Source organism: Artibeus jamaicensis, unplaced genomic scaffold (genome assembly GCF_021234435.1).
Source record: "Artibeus jamaicensis isolate MK-2021 breed Jamaican fruit bat unplaced genomic scaffold, CSHL_Jam_final contig_387, whole genome shotgun sequence".
In the NCBI taxonomy this organism is placed as follows: domain Eukaryota; kingdom Metazoa; phylum Chordata; class Mammalia; order Chiroptera; family Phyllostomidae; genus Artibeus; species Artibeus jamaicensis.
Genome location: NW_026521812.1, coordinates 42,756,785 through 42,778,334, shown reverse-complemented (window position 1 = coordinate 42,778,334; position 21,550 = coordinate 42,756,785). Strand labels below are relative to the sequence as shown.

Below are 21,550 nucleotides of genomic sequence, written 5' to 3'. Positions count from 1 at the left end.
ACCCAATACTTGTCAAAGATCCATCCTACTCGTCCTGTATGAATCAGCAAATTCTGTTAGAATAGAATAATTGCTTAGTCTTTCCTCTAGGCTGGCATCTAAAGTTTCCTGCCAGAATTACAAATAATAGCAATAAACTAAAGAAAAAATATACTTATTCCTCACTTTTAAGGAAAAAATACATACATCCTAGGAAACATTTACTGGCAATGCAAGGGAAAAATCCTTCAGTTACTTGATGTTATGGAATGAGAGTCATAACTGGGGCCAACAGGAAGTGAGTATGTGATGGGATCCAAGAGAAGGATAATAGAGACACTCAGTGATGGAATGCACCAGAGTACATAATGCCACTGCTTTTTATGCAAGAAGTCAAAGGCACGAAGGACAAGAAACAGCAATGAAAACAGGATACACCACACAAACAAAATGAAGGACAAAAGCCACATGATCATATCAGTATCAACAGATGCAGAAAAAGTATTTGATAAAATCCAGCACCCATTTATAATAAAAACTCTCAGCAAAATGGGAACATAAAGAACATACCTCAAGATAATAAAAGCCACATATGACAAACCCACAGCCAACATCATACTCAATGGGCAAAAACTACAAATGTTTCCCTTAAGATCGGGAACCAGAAAAGAAGGACTTCTTTCACCACTCTTATTCAACTAGTCCTAGCAAGTCCTAGGCACAGCAATCAGACAAGAAGAAGAAATAAAAGGGATCCAAAATTGAAAGGAAGTAGTAAAACTGTCAGTATCTGCAGATGACATGATACTGTATATAGAGAATCCTAAAATTTCCACAAAAAAATAGAACTGATAAATGAATTCAGTAAAGTAGCAAGATACAAAATAAATATACAGAAATCAGTTGCATGTCTATACCAAGCAATGAACTACCAGAAAAGGAAACTAAGAACACAATTCCATTCACAAACACTTCAAAAAAAATAAAGTTCCTAGGAATGATTTTAACCAAGGATATAAAACACCTATACTTGAAAAATTATAAGACACTGAAGGAACAAACTGAAGAAAATACAAATAAGCAGAAGCACCTACCATGTTCATGGAGAGGAAGAATCAACATCATTAAAATGTCCATACTACCCAAATGCAATCTACAGATTCAGCACAATTTCTATCAAGATACAAATGGCATATTTCACAAAAAAGAATATTCAAAAAATTTATGTGGAACCACATAATACTACAAATAGCAACAGCAATCTTGAGAAAGAAGAACAAAGTTGGAGGAATCATGTTATCTGATATCAAACTACAATACAAGGCTATAGAATCAAAACAACATGGTACTGGCATAAAAACAGACACACAGATCAACAGAACAGAGAGCCCAGAAATAAGCCCACACCTTTGTAGTCAATTAATATTCAACAGAGGAAATGAACACATACAATGGGCTAAAGATAATCTATTAAATAAATGGTGTTGAGAAAACTGGAGATACATGCAAAAAAAATGAAACTCAACCACCTTCTTACACCACACACAAGAATAAACTTAAAATGGATTAAAGACTTAAATGTTAGACTCAAAACCATAAAAACCTAGAAAAAAACATAGGCAGTAAAATCTCAAACATTTCTCGTAGCAATACTTTTTCTGATATATCTTCTTGGGCAAGGAAACAAAAGAAGAAATAAACAAATGGGACTACATTAAGCTTAAAAGTTTGTACACAGCAAAAATAAAAATAAAAAATCAATAAATGAAAAGATAGCCCACTGAGTAAGAAAATATATACTTCAATGATAAATCTGATAAAGGGTTTATATCCAAAATGTATAAAGAACTTGTAAAGCTCAACTCCAAAAAAAACAATATAATTTCAAAATGGGCAAAGGATCTGAATAGATGCCTCTCCAGAGAGGCACAGATGGCCAATAAACATGAAAAATGCTCAACTACCCCTTTAAAAAGCACTCATTGGGCCTTTCGCTAATGACCCACTGAGCCATTAAGAACGGGCAAAGTGAAAACACCGCTTTTGGGTGAAGTGGCAGCATGTCTTGTTGTTTTGCTTCCATCCGTGGTGTGACAAGGGGCTAAAAAAAAGAAAAAAGAAAAATGCTTAACTGCAATGAGGTATCACGACACACCTGTCAGAATGGCCATCATCAACAAATGTACAAATGACAAGCGTTGGCAAGGGTGTGGAGAAAGGGGACCCTTGTGCACTGTCGGTAGGAGTGCAGGATGTTGCAGCCACTGTGTTAAGTAGTGTGGAGTTGCCTGAAAAAATTAAAAATGGAACCACCACCCTGGACAGGTGACTCAGTTGGAGTGTCAACCCATACACCAAAAGGTTGTGGATTGGATCCTTGATCCTCAGTCATGGCACATACCTAAGTTATGGGTTCGATCCCCAGCTGGGCGATGAAGGCAGGCAACTGATCATTGTTTCTCTCTCATCTGTATCTTTCTCTTCTCCCTCCCCATTCGCTTCTCTTTAAAACCAATAAAACATATCCTCAGGTGTGGATTTTTTAATAAATGGAACTGTTGTATAACCCAGTGATTCCACTTCTGGGAATATACCCAAAGAATTTCAAAACACTAATTAAAAAAAATATATGCACCTTCAACAAAACAGGGACTGCCGCCAAGATGGAGGCATAGGTGGAGAAGCTGTGCTTTCTCTCACAACCAAGTTTAGAGACAACTAAATATAGCAATAGAAAACACAGCCAGAACACAGAAAATTGAACTTTTCGGAAGTCTGATAACAACAAATTCTTCAGCCTGACCGGTAAGAGGGGCGAAACCAGCAGCTGGCAGAGCAGGGTTGCACAGGAAACTGGGTCAAGATGGACTCAGGTGCGCGGAATCCAGGCGCAGGGTTGGACCTAGTGAGAACCCAGCGAGCGACCTCGTGGAAACAGCGAGGGAGCAGGGCTGCGGGTTGACTGTGGTCACGCTTTCGTGCGCAGATAGACAAGTGAGGGAGTGGGCGGTGAGACTATGGGACTGAGCAGGCCCCTTGCCAGGCCGCAGAGGGCACCGCCATTTCCCTGCTCTGACACCGCCTCCACATACAGCGTCATAACCCAGCGACTCTGAGTGGCCCTGCCCAGGTGAACCACCTGAGGCTCTGCTCTTCACCCAGCAGCGTGAAACAGCAGAGGGGGCCGCCATTTCCCCGCTCTGACCACGCCCCCACATATAGCATCACAACCAAGCCACCTGAGAGTCCAAGGCTCCGCTACTCATACTTAACAGGCCAGAACAGACCAAAAATGGCTCAAGAAGATCTCAAAGCCCCAGAACCTATAAATCTAAGCAATGAAAAAATAGCAAACTCTCAGACGCACAGTTTAAGACACTGGTGATCAGGATCCTCACAGAACTGGTTGATTATAGCCACAAATTAGACAAACATATGAAGGCGAAACTAATTGAAATGAATGGAATTGCACAGAAAACCAATAGCTATGAAAAGGAACCTGGGACTAAAATCAATGGAGTGGACCAGAAGAAAGCAAATAATGGCCAAACAGAAAAGAGTCAAGAAGCAAGAATTCCAAAAAATGAGGAGAGTCTTAGGAACTTCCAGGACATCTTTAAATGCTCCAACATCTGAATTATAGGGGCACCAGAAGGGGGAAAGGAACAGCCACCAGTGGAAAACTTATTCAAACAAATAATAAAGGAGAATTTCCCCAATCTGGCAAAGGAAATAGACTTCCAGGAAATCCAGGAAGCTCAGAGAGTCCCAAAGAAGATGGACCCAAGAAGAAACACACCAAGGCACATCATCATTATATTAGCCAAGATTAAAGTGAAGGAGAGAATCCTAGAAGCAGCAAGAGATAAGGGGACAGTCACCTACAAAGGAGTTCCTATCAGACTGTCAGCTGATTTCTCAAAAGGGACCTTACAGGCAAGAAGGGGCTGGAAAGAGGTATTCCAAGTCATGAAATCCAAAGACCTACAACCAAGATTGCTCTATCCAGCAAAACTTTCATTTAGAATGGAAGGACAGATAAGGTGCTTCTCAGATAAGATCAAATTCAAAGAGTTCATCATCACCAAGCCCTTATTATATGAAATGTTAAAGGGACTTATCTAAGAAAAAGAAGTTAAAAAAACATGAACAGTGAAAGGACAGAAAACTCACAGTTATTAACAACCACACCTAAAACAAAAGCAAACTAAAAGGACAGCTAGTTCAGGAGTGGAAACATAGAAATGAAGATCTCAAGGAGGGTTAGCAATAGGGGAGTGGGAGGAGGAGAAGGGGGGAGAAGGTACAGAAAATAAGTAGCATAGATGGTAGGTAGAAAATTGATGGGGGGGGCAAGAATAGTATGGGAAATATAGAATCTAAAGAACTTGAGACACATGGTCATAAACTAAAGGGGGGTAATGGTGAGGATGGGGGGGTAGGGTAGAGGAGAATGAAGGGGGGAATAGAACAACGGTAATGGCATAATCAATAAAAAAATTTTTAAAAATATGCACCCTTATGTTCACTGCAGTGTTATTTACAACAGTCACAATTTGGAAACAGCCCAAGTGCCCATCGATAGATAAGTGGATAAAAAAAAAAGCTGTGGTACATTTACACAGTGGAGTTCTACTTGGTCATAAAAGAAGGGGTCATGGATAAACCTGGAGACCATTGTGCTAATTGAAATAAGCCAGTCAGAGAAAGACAAATACCATATGGGTGCACTCATATATGGAATCTAATGAGCAAAATGAATAAGGAAAATAGAGACAGTCATAGAGAGCAGGCTGGCAGCTGTCAGGGGAGAAGGGTTGGGGGTGGGGAGGTGGGAGTGGAGGGATTGAGCAAAAAAGAGAAAATAAGTCATGGACGGGGACAAGGGTGTGGTGATTGCCAGGGGGAGGGGAGTGAGGAGATGTGGAGGAGGCTGGAGGGGGATACATGGTGATGGAAGGAGACTGAACTTGCAGTGGTGAACACACAATATAATGTACAGATGATGTGTTGTGGAACTGAGCACCTGAAACCCATATAATTTTTTAACAAGCGTCACCCCAATAAACTCAATACAAAGGAAAAAAGAAATCTGTATTCTTATGGACTAGCTTCTCTAAACCCAAAACTAGTGATCAAACTAGTGAACCAATTAGTCGCATGTCTGGGTTAATACTGAAGATAACTGACAGAGATCCATATGCATATATTCAGAATTAGAGAAATAGGTCTTGATTAATATCCCCCAAAAATGCTGTTTACAGGAACTGTCTCTAGACAGGCTTTTCTCTCCTTTTCAGAGAAAGAAAACTCATCAATAGAAAAATATAAGCCACGTGGACAGATCTGATATACTGCCAAACACAGTTGAAGCAAATTCCTTTGATATGAGGCTTCTTTCCTAGGAAACTGATCCCTCTCAATCCTGTTCCGTAAACCAAATAATACCCATCTTCCCTTGGATTTAGATCATCTCTGCTCAAATTCAAATTTATACTATTACTGGAATTCTGTCCCTAGTTTCCATTGAGTCTAGCATAACAGAATATTCTTGCAAAAAGCATAAACTGTGTTTTATCATATCGGTAAAACTATGGAAAAACTGAAGAATAAACAGTATTAACTTGATTCATAATAGAGTTCCCAGGCTACCTGCTTTGGGTAGTTGCATCTGAATTCTAGTTCCCTGAGCTTTAGAGGCTCCTCCTATGTCTCCATCACACCCTGGACTGCTCTATCACGGTTACCACACAATGTTGTAGCTGCTTGCTTACTGTCTCCTCCATCAGTCCACATGCTTCATGAGGCAAACTACTGTATCTGTTTTGTTCATTATTTTACTACAATGACCTAACACAATGATCTTCAACCTTTTTCATCTCACGACACACATAAACTAATGACTAAAATTCTTCAGCACACTGAAAAATATATTTTTTGCCAATTTGACAAGGAATAGGTATAGTTTTGATTCATTCACATTGGACAGCTATTGTTGTGTTGGCTGAGCCATTTTTTTTTTATGGAACAATTTAAGGGAAAAGAGGTCAGTGCACCTGACTAGACAGATCTCGCGTGTTTTCTTACAGGCAAGAAGGGGCTGGAAAGAAGTATTCCAAGTCATGAAATCCAAAGGCCTACATCCAAGATTGATCTATCCAGCAAAGCTTTCATTTAGAATGGAAGGGCAGATAAAGTGCTTCTCAGATAAGATCAAATTCAAGGAGTTTATCACCACCAAGCCCTTATTATATGAAATGTTAAAGGGACTTACCTAAGAAAAAGAAGATAAAAAAGATGAACAGTGAAAGGACAGCAAACTCACAGTTATTAAGAACCACAACTAAAACAAAAGCAAACTAAGAGAACAGCTAGATCAGGAGTGAACCATAGAAATGAAGATCACATGGAGGGTTAGCAACAGGGGAGTGGGAGAAGGAGAAGGGGGAGAAGGTACAGAAAATAAGTAGCATAGATGGTAGGCAGAAAATAGATAGGGGGAGGGCAAGAATAGTATGGGAAATATAGAATCTAAAGAACTTGAGACACATGGTCATAAACTATGGGGGGGAATGGTGGGGGAGGGGGTGTGCAGGGTGGAAGGGAATTAAGAGGGGAAATAGAACAACTGTAATGGCATAATTAATAAAATATATTTTAAAAATTCTTGCCACACGCTGGTTGAAAATCGCTGACCTGTCACAGTGCTTGGCACTTAGTAGCTGTGGCAGATTAAAGACAGCCACAAATTTTTTTGACTCGCCTTCCTTTGAAAGTGGGGTCTACATCCCCTCCTTGATTGTAGATGACCTCTGCAACTGCTTTGACCAATAGAATATAACAGAAGTAACAATGTGCAAATTTCCAACCAATTCTTAGGAAGCTAGCAGTTCCACTGTCTCTCAGAAAACTTGCTCTTAGAGCCCTAAGGCTAATGAATATGGTTGAGAAGACTTTCCAAGGGGTAGAACGCATGAACGGTTTTCAGGACATCAATTTCCAGCTATTTACCTTCCATGTATCTCTGTCCTAAAACTGACCTAAGATCTAGTCTTAGATAAATTATGGTTAACCAAAGAAGAATCAACTCATGCAGATTTTCAATTTTCCATCTCCTTTTACATTAGACCTTTTACTTTATAAAAGAAAGACATTGAATTATGTATCCCAAATTTTACTATACAAATCCTTTGGAATTTCATTGAATTTGGTGAGGCTTGCCTAGCCTCATCTCTCACATATTCCAGTTACAAGTGAACCGTGATACTAGAACAAGGGTTATCTTGATGCTGAATCCAGATACTATACAGTACATGGGGAGCCCTGGCTGGTGTAGCTCAGTGGATTGAGCGCGGGCCTGCGAACCACACAATACAGTATATGGGGGATCACTGGGAGGTGGCATTGGTTTTCAAAGATATACCAACAAAAGTAAGGCTGAAGAACTACACATTGAAAATAGTTTCTTTTTTCCTCTCAAAAGTTTAATGAAAAACATGCATTTTCAGCTATTCTCAATAGTTAGGAATATGTCTACAGGAAATAAAGAAATCTTCAAATACTTGCAAATAGTAAGTGGTTAGTGATATAGATTATTTTCAATATACCCAAGTATTTTCCAAAACTACAAAATATTTTTAGATGTATTAGATAAAACCTACAAATGAAAATTTAATAAATTTCACTCAAATAAAAGATGGATCATTTAATTAGATGTTATATAATTTAATCAAATTTATGAAATATTTATTGCTATTACAGTTAATCCTCTCATTTTACTTTATAGGTTTATATTTTCTACATCTTTGTCTAAAAGGTAAAATTGTTAACTACAAAATTAATTAGTTTTAAATAAGTTTTTTTATCTTTCATTAAATTTTGATCATGTCTAACAAAATTAATAGATTTATTTTTTGTTATTTACAGATATTTCTTATGTAACTATTTCTAAAAGCCGAACACCAGAACTTAAAACATGCACACATACATTCTTATCAAAGTAATTTCAGACTCCATAGTTAAAAAAACTTGCAATAACAGCTACATATTACATTGCTTTATAATAACTTAATGAATGAGATACAATTACCTTGTTTTATCATTTATTTTTTAAATGGATAAATCAATACAATTATCTGTATCATTTTAAACTTGATGTTCTGATTCTTATTAATCGACCATATAATATACGTTCTATAAATTATTTCTCAATGGTATTTGTAATATTCAAAAAACATTAACACATTTACTTGAACTGGCTGAAAGTCTTTTGACTGAAAGACTTGATAAAAATGACTATTTAGGCCAGTTAGTGTATATGACAAGTATTTTCCATCAAGTAAATAAGCTAACTCAGCAACTTCCAGGTTGTGACAAATTATAAACACATTTTATATTGAAAAATATGTACTAAAATCAGCCTTGGGTGGTGTAGCTCAGTGGATTGAGCGAGGGCCTGCAAACCAAACAACCACGGTTCAATTCTCAGTCAGGGCACATGCCTGGGTTGCAGGCCAGTTCCCAGCAGGGGATGCATGAGAAGCAACCATACATTGATATTTCTCTCCCTCTCTCCTTCCCTTCCCCTCTAAAGATCATTAAATAAAACCTTTAAAAAAAGATGTACTGAAATTAACATTCATTAAGTTTCAACTTTCTGAACCATTCCTGAGTATGTCAGGTTAAACAAGTGCTTGTAAGTAAAACTGTAACAGATTAGTGGACACTGGGGAAGATTTGATGAAGATTTTTTGGATATATCTCAGAAATAAAAGAAGTTATTAATCTAAATATTGGGTAACAAACCCTTCTGCAATTTACATTGTTTCTAATTCTTTGCTTTCTATATTTTGGAAAGAGGATGTAATTGAGTTGTCATCTGGTAGATTAATTTAAAATGTTTTCAAGATATATCTCTCTATGACTTTTCCATTTCATTAAATGATTCATTTCCAATAAAACTGTTTTTACATTAAATGCTTAATAAAATTTTAACACACATAACTGTTGTTAGATCACCTGTATACTAGTAATAATCCCAGTAGCAGAAACTGTTAACAGTTGAAGGCTTCACTACAGAATAAAACATTAACCTGACCTTATATACATATCTTTGTCACACACTCATACCACGCTTGGTCAATAATAGAGTTTCAACCATTAAAATGTATTACATTAGGATAAAATCATAAATAGTATTGGGATTAAAATACAAATTCAAGGACATAAAGGAACATTTAGAGAAGCATTTGTTCTTTTATATTTCAAATGGATGATAAAATGTGCAAGACTATATTCCTTCTAATTCAGTTAAGTGAAAGGTAACAAGAGTTTCATTTTGATATGTTGATATTTTAAATATTCCGGAACTACATTCCTTGCAACTATTCAAATTTATGATAACAGTTTTTAGATGGCAAGTGAAGGAAAGCGATCAGTACATAGTTTTTCAAAGTTCTCTTGAGGAGTTTGCAAACAAAATAGTATGGTGATCACTAATCCACAGTAATAAACACACTCTTGAGGCTTCACTATGCTGCCAGAAGTGCCATCTTAGTTCACTAAATGATGCAAATTTTCACTATTAAATTACATGTGTTCTTGAATGTGACTGACCACAAAATTGGGCAAAATTCTTAAACACAGCAGTTGAGTGGCATACTAAGTATATGTATACTTTAATAAAGGATTTGCAATGATTTTAAAATGAAAGAAATATAGTTTTTACTGCATTTAACATGAAACATGAATTTTGAAAGTTATCTTCTACTATTTCTAAACCATTCTTATTAAAGACTCATAATTTCCATACACTGTGAATAGCTACAGATACCTTCCATTGGTGTAGTTATTATACTTTGGTCCAATTATAATATGACATGCAGTAACAGAAAAAAATTAAGTTTCTATCAAGAATGTCTCTTTGGCACCTGGCCAGTGTAGCTCAGTGGATTGAGCGCAGGCCTGTAAACCATAAGATCACGGTTTGATTCCCTCAGGGCACATGCCTGGGTTGCAGGCCAGTTCCTAGCAGGGGCCAGTTCCCAGCAGGGGACACACGAGAAGCAACCATACATTGATATTTCTCTCCCTCCCTCCTTCCCTTCCCTTCCCTTATAAAGATAAAGATAAATAAAATTTAAAAAATTTTTTAAAAAAGAATGTCTCTTTGGGATGGGGAAAGAAAATAATTGGGCATTAACGAAATTACCACAGTTACTTTTAAGCATGAAATTGCAGACAAGAATATAGTTATTGGAAACAGTTAAACTTATCTTAATATCTGGCAGTATATTAGCAGTCAAAAGAATTTAACATTTTAAGCTCCAAAATATATAACTAACAAATCAGTTTAACAGAGAGAGGCAATAGTTTGGTGAAGAATTATTTGAGAGAAAACGTACAAAGTCTTTGGTATCTCAGCCATCAGCTTCCCTCTAGATCTTGCTAAATAACGATGTCACATTTTCATTAAAAAATAATGGTCTTAGTTTCCGTTTTTTTTCTTTTATACTAAAACAAAACTGAATCAGAAAATTGATAAATGTTTTCACTAAATTAATAGGTTTGAGGCAGTCACCAATACAAACTATAGATTCGCCAAACCCACGTCATCATTCAAATCACAGAAAAATGACAAGAAGCAGAGATCCAGAAAGAGAGCTTTTCTCCGTTTTCTCTAGGTGCAGGGAGCCGCCCCACCTTGCAGAATTAAGATGTTATTTTTCTTAGAGAACTTGGGCTTTCCACCTAGCTTGGGAGGAACTCAAGGGCTAGTAACTGTCTAAAACCTGCATTTGGAAGACTCTCTCATTTAAAGATCACAAGTATAATGGGGAAGGCGGGGGCTGGAAAATGAAGATGGTCTAAAGAAAACTACTGAAATTGAACACAAAACATGGAAAAGCCCAAGAGTGAAAATGAAGTTAGTTGTCAAGTCTAACAAAGGAAGTATACCACTGCAACTGGGAAAGGAAAAAACTCATCGTATTTCTTCAATTCTGAGAGGAATTTATGAAGTGGGTCTTTATAAAGGGCATTGACCAATATATTAGAGATTGTTTCCAATACAAGTTTTATTAAGATATAGAGGAGCCTTTTCTATGTGGCGTTTCTTTCTCATACAAACCTCGATAAAAACAATGTGATAGCAAGTTACAAAGGTCTGCAAATCAGATTGAACAAATCAAAAATAAACTTCACTGAAAAGAGTTTGCTATACTGTTAGTGTATCAAATAGGGAGGTATATTCTATACTCAGATATCAGTATTTGTCTGTTCATTGAAGAGGTATGAGTGGAGGGAAGGTTTTATATAAATGCAGCGTGGCAGTTAGCAGATACTTGAACAATAGAAATATTTCTGTAAAAGTTTCTTAAACTGATTCAACTAGCTTAATACATAAATTAAGACTCCCAGCAACTTATTCATCTGTTTTCCAACCACAAGGAATTCTTCCCACCATAGTCATTGGTGGGTAACGAGTAAAGGAGACTGTCCTCTGGGATTGTTTGGGGTTGTTTTTGAACATGTATCTCATTCCAAATTAAAAAAAAAAATAAAAGAAAATTTTACACACACTTTGGTATTGCTCATGTTAGTGAGCCACATACTTTAATATGCAGTGTTCAAATTACTTCCTTATGTTACCAACAAAATGTGTTTCATTAGTACAACTTTTCACATTATTTAGTGAGCTTTGTGCTCTATTTTGTTAAATGGGAAAAGATGAATAACAAAGAAAAAAGAAACCACATTGCTATATCCAAGACTTTAATGTTAGGAAGATAATAAATTAGAAGCTAAATTTGGTATAGATATAATCTTTACAATATAAATATATAACATCAGTATCTCATTTCTTACAGGAAAAATTAGTAATCATCTTCTTATGTGGAAAAAAGAGAACTTCCCAACATCAAGCAGATTTTTTTCTGGGTGAAGGCTTTCTTGAGAAACTTTAGTTTAAATTATTTATATAGTTAAATTAAATTTTATATAGTTTAAATACAAAAATATTTGTATTTCCTTCAAAATACCAGATATAAAATACTGGTCATGAGGCAGAATAACATACAAACTTCTTTTGTGTTCTATAAATACTTATAAAGACACACTTTCATTAATTTTTGAATGGGTCTTGATTTACCAGTACCTTAGAAAAATCTTCATTAATAATATTTGAAATATATCATTTGTATTTGTAGTTTTCTTAAATTCTTATAATCCTAACAAATATAATGTGTGATGATAATCCATATGAGAGCCATCCTTTTCTGTGCTTATATTTTACACAGTGTGTAACTAAGTACACTTTATAATCTCCTAACTTAGTATGTTCCAATTGTAACTACTATAGTCATAGTGTTAAACTAAGTTTAAGTACTTAGGAGAAGAAATTCCTGTTCCATAAGCTAAGAATTTGATATTTGAATACTGTAGGCACATCTGAATTTCAGATAAATCAGTTTTTAATCTCTGCTATACATCTCCTGTCAAAAGATACAGGTTTAAGAAAGGTAATTTTATTTAAATACAACAACAATGCCCTGGCCAGTGTGGCTCAATTAGTTAGAGAATTGTTCCATACACTGAAAGGTTGTGAGTTTGATTCTGGTCATGGCACATACTTAGGTTGCTGGTTCGATCCCTGGTCGAGGTGAGTACAGGAGACAACCAATAAACGTACCTCCTTGCATCGATGTCTGCCTTTCCTCTCCCCCCTCCCTTTCCCTCTCTCTAAAACTGCAATGAAAAAATGTTGTGTGGAGAGGACAGATAGATAGATAGACAGATAGATAGATAGACAGATGGATAGACAGATAGATAAAATAATAATACTCGTTTTAGAGATGAGGAAATGAAAGATCACAGTATTTCTATTACTGACCCAAGATCACACAGTTAATAGGAAGCAATGAAAAGATTTAAACCAAGCCACCTCAGGGCCAAAATACATAGGATGCTAGCAATGTTTATTCATACTCTATTGCCCATTTATCCACTGAGCAAAGACTGGTAGTTCTGTTAGGTTCTGGGGTAGCAGTAAAAGGTATAGAGTTGCCACCATCGAGAAGAAAAGTGAAGACGGTCAGAAAAGTCAGTTACTACATGTCAGTGCAATACAGACTGGGAAGTCACCCAGGGGTTTTGGGGGACACTCATCTTGGGATGAGGTGCCAGCTGTGAAGTGTAGGAAAGAGGTACCAATGAAGACGAGTAGGCTAAGGGGACAGATTCCAAAATTCTCGAATACCATGCTAAGGAGTTGGATTCTATCACAGGGAAATGGGGAATCATTCAATGACTTTAGTCAGGTAAGTGACATAATTAGGCATCCCTTTTTCAAAATCTACTCTTTTAAAATAAGAAGGGCTTAATTTAAGAGTGGCAATGAGATTAAATAAACAAGAGACGGAACAGGTAGGAGGTGAAATTGATAAGGAAATAAAGGGAAACAGAGTAAAAAATCCTGGGTATCCCTGAGGTGTCTGTTTAGGTGACTGTCAATGCTGTTACGCCTTATAATGTTCTGCTTTGTTTTGTTTAATTATTTTATTGTTGTTCAAGTACAGTTGTCTGCATTTATCCCCCACCACTCCCCCCAACCCAAGCCATCCCCGCTTCCCTCCCTTGCTTCCACCCTCCCCCTTGGTTTTGTCCATGTGTCCTTTATAGTTGTTCCTGGAAACCCTTCCCCTTATTATCCCCTCCCATCTCCCCTCTGGTTACTGTCAGATTGTTCTTAATTTCAATGTCTCTGGTTATATTTTGCTTGCTTGTCTGTTTTAATAAGCCAGGTGGTGAGGGATGAATACCATATGATCTCACCTTTAACTGGAACACCTTACAATATTATGAAACCTGGGATACTCAAATGGTAGACTGGGAGCAAGAAAATGGAACCCAGAAAAACACATGGAAGAACATCGACATTTTAGTGGGTGGAGTGTGTCTCCACACTTGTACAGATTAAGAAGGGAATATATATTGAAGAGGGAAAATGTAGTAGGTTTAGTTCATGAAAATAAAATGTTAGGCCAATGAATTCATATGGGACATGAAGAGGATATATGAGATAGGAGGATAAGACTGCAGAATTATTTACGTACTGGCAACCACAAGAATGAGATGAGCCAAGAACACAGCTGGAGTTAAACTCTGTGGATTAGAAGGTCCAGCTAAGAGTGAACTGTTCAGGCAGTTATAGAACTCCACCCTCACATTAATATTTAACTTTAAAAAATAAGCACACAGAAATGAAATGAAGGGTATTTATTAGCAGTGTAAAACATGGTTTAGCTGGCTCTTCTTTAAAGGGGAAGGGCTGTCCAGGATGGATTTGTGCAGTGAACAAAGTAAAGAATCATTAGAGTACTGCGTTGAGTTATAAATGAAGTGAACTACAGAAAGCCTGCAAGCTTGAGAAATTCTTATGTACCACAGATTTTCTTGTCTTCTGATGTTTTTAGGGTCAGTGTAAATACACTAGGTGTTTGTATGCTCGTCACCTCACCTACTTACAGCCATCACTACAGGACTAAAAGACTGTGGAATTATTCCCACGTGAATTAGTTACTGCCATTTGTTACTATCAACTTACAGCCTTGCTTGATTTCTTTGCTCCATATCCCAAAAGGATCATATCCACTAAAAGTGATTAGGAATTATGGAAGGGGAGCCAACATTACAAGAGTCTTCTTACTGGTCTTCCCATTTCCATTCTAGCCCTTTGCTGCCAATCTTTCATTCCCATAGAAACTAGAATACATTACTGCCCCCTTTATCCATGGAAATACATCCAGTGGATGCCTGAAATCTCAAAGAGTAAGTCCTATATATAATATGTTTTTCCTATATGTACATACTTTTGATAACGTTTAATATATAAATTAGGCACAGAATGAGATTAACAACATTAATAATAAAATAGAACAATTATAACAATACTGCAATAAGTTATATAAATGTGGTCTCTCCAGCAATTTTTATATTTTTCAGTCCAAATCAATACCTGAACTAGTATAACAATTCCTTACTGGCAGTAAATGACTTGTTATCACTCATTTCAGGGGATCCATTGCTGATGTCTTCACATAAGCTCAATGTGTTCTGGTTCAATATGCTGCCCTCAGTTGGAACACATTTTCTGCTCATGTCTTCCATCCACAAATGAAATGCCTTTTCCATCCTAACTAAGCATTTACCATGTACAGGGGGTGTCATTTCTGCAGTTGGAGATACGACTGAAAAACTAGCATGAGTTTTTCCTTCTTAATTTCACAGATAGAAGATTTGTTCTTACTGTAAATTTTAGCAACCTCAGCATACAAACTTTTTCTTTCCTTATTAAGTCAAGAACGTTCACCTTTTCGCTCAAAGGAAGCACTGTATGACTTCCCTGTGGCGTATCCAAATTGTCAGACACTTGCCCTTTGGGACCATTAAGTAAAATAAGGGTTCCTTGAACACAAGCACCGTCAGGTCGAGATAGTCAACCTGATAACCACACTGGCTGAAGTGGCTTACGGGTGGGGAGCAGATACAGCACCGAGACTCTTGACCAAAGAATAACTCACGTCCCAGGCAGGATGGTGTGAGATTTTATCACACTAACCAAAATCACACTGAATTTAAAACTTATCAATTGTTTCTTTCTAGAATTTTCCATTTAATATTTTTGGACTATGGTGGGCTCCAGGTTTCTAACTGAAACAGAGGAAAGCGAAATCCAGGATAAGGGGTGAGGAGACTACTATAATCTTTTAGAACTTTAATTGGATGCTATCATTCCTTTGCTTCAAATACTGGAGCTTCCCAAATAGATTAACAGTGAACATGCCCCACAAGACTCCTGACTGTTTCAAACCTCATCTCATGCCACTCTCTCTACTTTCAGACTGTTTGAACACGGCATTTACTCATCTTCAACTGCTTTCATTCCCAGTTTTCACAAGCTGACTCTTCATCATCCTTCAGGTGTCAGCTTAACACCATCTCCTTAGAGACATATCCCCGACTACACTATAAGAAGGAAATCGCCTTGTTATTACTTATCACTGTCCTCTGTTCATTTTCTTCACAAAACAAGCTGTACTCATATATTTCTTTGCTCACTTGAATATTATCTATAAATTCAGCAAAGATGGGAAATATGTCTTTTATTTGCCTATACTCAGATTAGTGAAGTGCCTGGCATGCAGTGGAGACTCAATAAGTTTCTGTTAAAGAAAGAAAGAAGAAATGATGAACACAGAGAAAACATGATGAGCATGCAGCCTACCTGAACAACTCAGACTCATTGTAGAAACAATCAATCTAAGATAAGAAGGCACAAACCTGGTCTGAAAGGACCTGATGGTTAATTTTATACGTCAGTTTGGCAAGGCACTGTGTCCAGATAATTTGGTTAAACATTTTTCTAGATGTTTCTATGAAAATAATTTGTAGATGAGATTAATATTTAAATCCGGAGACTCCGAGTAAAGCACATTACCCTCCCTAATGTGGCTGGGCCTCATCCAATCAGCTGAAGGTCTTACTGGAAAAGAAACCGTCCTCAGAGAGGAAGTTCTGCCAGTGGCTACATTTGGAGTCAAGCTGCAGCATCAGGTCTTTCCCAGGTCTCCAGTCTGTCACCGGCCCTTACCACCCCCACCTGCAGATTTCTGCATCTGCTAACCTCCAGAATTGTGTGAATCAATTCCTTAAATTTCTCTCTCCATATATACACACACGTGTGTGCGCGCGCACACACACACACACACACACTATTGGTTCTGCTTCTCTGGAGAACTCTAACTAATACAGAGGTGTATAAGATAGAAAACACAAGTTCAAGACCCAACTCTGGTACTTACTTCCTAAGAATACTGAGTTTCCTTGGAATGATTGATTGCAATTATAAAATGAGTAGATTTAACAAAATCAACAACCAAATGTTCATGGTTCCATTTCCACATATCACAACTCAACTACTGTTTCTGAATAAATATGAACTGAAAATGTACATAACATAATTTTAGATAAGCTCCTCTCCATTTATTCATTTATATAAAATTAACTATTAGCGCACTAATTAAGTACAAATTAATAAATGTTGTTATGATAGTTAAAATCCACAGTCCTTTTTTATTAATCCTCACCCGAGGACATTTTTTCACTGATTTTAGTGAAAGAGGAAGGGCGAGAGAGGGAGAGAAAGAGAGAGAAAGAGAGAAAGGCCAAGGTGAGTGAGAAACACTGACTGGCTGGCTTCCGCATATGCCCTGACCAGGGATCAAACCCACAGCCTAAGTGTGTGCCCTCACCAGTGATGGAACCCGCAACCCTTTTTGGTGCACAGGACGACACTCCAATGAAATGAGCTACCCAGCCAGGGCCACAGTACTTTTATCCAGGGTAGAAAACATAGGAAAGAATCCTAAGGTGACACTGAATTCATCAGACAAATGGCATTTATTTGGCAGTTTGTCAATAAAAATTAACTTCCTCCATTAGGGAAATAATATACTTACACATTTTCAGCTTTTAAAATAAATTACCTCATTTCATAGTGAAATGATGTTTTATTTCACAAGGCGCACTATTTTTATAAAATATGTAAAATATGATACCCTCCAAATTTTTATAAATATCACTCATTCAGCCACCAGACTAATATCAGGCTTTATATTGTTAAGTAAAAAACTGCGTCACTTAGAAAGAAATGAAATAACTTTCATGATTTATTTTAGATAGGTAATTACAGCAGGTCCACAAATGATGTTTCATTCAACATCATTTTATTATAAGATTGGTGAGATGCCAGAGGAACTTAATTCTGGTTTATAACCATTAGCTCCTGGTAAAAATTGGATTTATTATATTTCACTTTGCTTACAGCCATGTAATTTATCAATGATGTTAAAGGAGGACTTCCTGTACATAATTTATAATTCTATCAAGTAGTATTTAAATTTTACTACAGTCAATATAAAACATAATATATAAAAAATGTTGAGCTAAAATTGACCATTTAAATTATTTTAAAAAGTTACACTTTATCCTTTATCTTGTGTAAAATGTCCAACATATTAAAGGCATACAAAAAATTCTTAGACAATATTAATATGTATTATTTTGTAAAAAGAACTGATGAAAACAAATCTTCAAATTTTCAGAAGCATACCTAAAAAGCATGCAGATGGTTTAGAAGAGATAAAGCACACTCTAACCTGGCTACTTCTCCTCGACTACTGACTCGGGCAGCAGGGGCCTGTGGGGAAAGGTGGAAGCATTGGCTCAGAAAAATTCTAACTAATAATTTCTTTATTAGCTAAACTGCAACTAAGTTAAGGAAAACATATAAAAATAAACAAGGGTTTAAAAGCATATACAGGAAACCAGTCTGAAAAAATGACAAAAATAAAAGTAAGATCATAATAAAATTATTACTTTAAATGATGAAATGTCAACATTAAATGTTTTCCATTCGACCTGAAGAAATGTCAAAACCAAAATACTATAGCCCAGATTCAGCTGTGCAAACTGACACGTGTTTATATATTTGTTTGGGGGACAGACTAGGAATTTTGATGAGATGTGTCACCAAATCACTTTTAATCTGTTTAATTTCTTATTTAAAAATATTATTTTAATCACTTTTAACTTTGTATTTAAAAATTGTTACCAAGAAACTTGCTGAAATAGAAAGCAGGGTTATTTGAAATGATGTGTGAGTTAGTTGTACTCTAGGACATGTTCCAAATACCTGGAATCATTCCTCTGTAGGCTGCTTTTTAAAAAATCACAGCATTTTCTAGTTAAAAGTGAATGACCTTACAATTCAACTATTTTAAAATCACACCCAATGCAAGAATCACATTTAGAATGTGACCAATGATTATTCAAACCACATGAATATTTCCAATGAGGGAGAATAAGGAAGTCTATTCCAATGCCATTTAGTTAAATTTCAGAAATCTTTCTTTATACTTAGAATGTCCTCACCCCTAGCCAAAGTTAAATGCAGCTTTGTAATAAGCTCCCTCCTCTGATTTTTACATTCTGAGGCAAAGGCACTCTAAAAATTTTTCAAATAATTGAAGACTTAACTACATGCCTTTCAAGATTTTTCTTTTAAGGTAAAGCATTTCTATGTCCTCCATTTCTCAGACAGCAGGTTTTCAGTAACTGTCACTGCTTCGGTTCCTCTTCTCTGCATACACCTCCGTCTGCCAATGACCCTTCAAAAACTACGGCATCCAAACTAAACACAGATGTCATCTGGGTATGTGATGCAAATAACCACTGCCTTCCTTCTAAAAAAATTCTTTTTTTTTTTTAGTAAAGAAGACTGAGATTTATAATCCTCTTTAAAAATACATAAAACACCCAAACTAATACAATCTCATAAACAATACCTAAAGCTTGGTAATTTTTCTTAATTCTCCATATGCTATCTGTAAACTAAACTTAAATCAAAACACTTGGGTATACCACACAGATTGCAGCAAAGTTATTTTTGGATCCTGAACTTGAATTTCCAATCTAAGTTTTCCACACTTAAAGTCTGATGTATATGGAGACTTGATGAACTGTTATTTTACACTTTAGGGTCTTTTACAGTAAAAGATAAGTTTCGCTGCCTTGCTAAAGAAATTTATATGTCTATGCGTATATTTAGGCAATCCTTAGATTTTGATGTGAAGAATTAATGTCTGAATCAGTCCCACATTTTTTCCATTCTCCAAATTTTTCCTAATTAAAGCAACACATAGGAAAGAAGATAGTTTGCTATTTTAAACTACTTCTGGGAACAGAGTGAATTTCCAGTTCTTAAGACTGAGGATACTCTACCTCACTCCTATTTTTAAAAAGTCACATATACATTTTCATAAATATCACATTTAGTCTGATCAGAAACAAAACAAATTTGAATTAACTGGTATTTCAAGAAATCACCTAAATCTCCACAAAATATGAAAATCAACTTTTTCAAGTAAGTATCTCTAAAATAAAAATCAATTGAGGTGACAGTTAAGAGATCTGAACTGGTCCAGACATTCCACCTAACTTGTTTCACATCTTTGAGAAAAAATTCACCATGTGCTCTTCTCATACTTTAAAATAGGGAAGGTAAAAACAGTAGGCCACTTTCAAGAGACATGAAATAAGTGAATAAAAGTACATTTTTGAATAAGTACAATCAAAATCAAAAGCTTATTGCTGTAGGTAAATAGTGAAAAATTTATTAAATTGAACATTTAAATGATCACACTTCTGGGAGCATTTAAATATTAGTTGTTCTCTTAAATATCAACTACTTGAATTTCTAAAGATGTAGAAAATTACAATACAGTAAAAAAATAAAAACTACAAACTAAACCAGAGATATAAGCTGAAAATATCCCCTGGTTCTCAAAAGTCTCCTAAATATTTCTAAAGATTTTAAAGTGGCTGAATTGAAGAAAGCCAAATTCAGTCAAGAATAGTCCTGGTTCAAGGACAGGGGGCTGGGGGGGAGTAGGAAAAGGTAAAGGGGGTCAAATACATACAACACATGGTACCAGAAGAAGATTTGACTTCGGGTGGTGGGCACACCATACAACATACAGATGATGTATCACAGAACCGTACACTTGAAACCTATATAACTTTATTACACAATGTCACCCCAATAAATTTAACAGTCCTGGTTCACCTGGGCCGCCCTGCTATCCAGGACTACCTACAGGTTTAGAATGTCCTCACCCCTAGCCAGAAATTCCAAAGGTCTGAGAACTGAGAAGACCTAGGATGGCAAGAGATGTCTGTTAACATATGGGCACTGGATTACTGGGCAGTTTACATCACAGTGGCCCAGTAACAACTCCACCACAATAAACTACGGAAGTGCCACAGCCTACTTTAAGGCTTAAATTGTTTCATTTGCTATTGCCAGCTATTAAAACTGGCAGTGAAACCATGTTTCTTTGCCATAAACAACTATATTTATAAACAATTAAACTATATTTATAAATAATTACTGAGTTACTAAAATACTTAGGCTTAATAAAAGTAAAATTGCCCTCACATACCTACAGAGAGCATCATTAAAAAACCCAAAACCAGGTAGATTCAAAGAAAAAAATTCATAAAACAAGAACAATAAGACAGCTTCCATCCTACTAAATGTTCATTTGATAGTTATAACTATATTCTGCATAATGTAATGAGAACATTCTTGGGTTAAAGGAGCATTGACTTTGGGTAGGTTTCTTTTACATTCATTCCTTTTAAACTTGCTTTCTCACTGCTATTTCACAAACCAAACATGAAGTACAACTGACACTCTCGCCCTATAAGACTACAAAATTTGCTGAGCTCTTGGTTCTCTGAGACACTGGATGCTTCTCTATGAGTAAACTATCACTTCTCATCATGGTCTAGTCATGGTCATGGTTATAACCATTTCTGTATTACTATAGGTGTACGTTCTCATATGAAACTGGACAATGTAAATAACCAATACTCTACTGCAAGTCCTTTGTGGAATTCCAAAAGAAACACATATACACACAATAAATGTAGAAAAACTGTTTTAGTATTT

The 21,550-nt window shown here is 36.2% G+C and overlaps 1 protein-coding gene and 1 non-coding gene across 2 annotated transcripts in view; one reads left to right on the top strand and one right to left on the bottom strand.

The window, feature by feature from the left end:
* The window catches only part of ME1 (malic enzyme 1), a 163,927-nt gene that overhangs the window by 110,721 nt on the left and 31,656 nt on the right, over positions 1 to 21,550 (bottom strand). The window lies entirely within an intron of this gene.
* On the top strand, positions 1,943 to 2,078 carry LOC119048438 (small nucleolar RNA SNORA21). Its single transcript, XR_005082340.1, has one exon. It is a non-coding gene; the product is annotated as a small nucleolar RNA SNORA21 (small nucleolar RNA).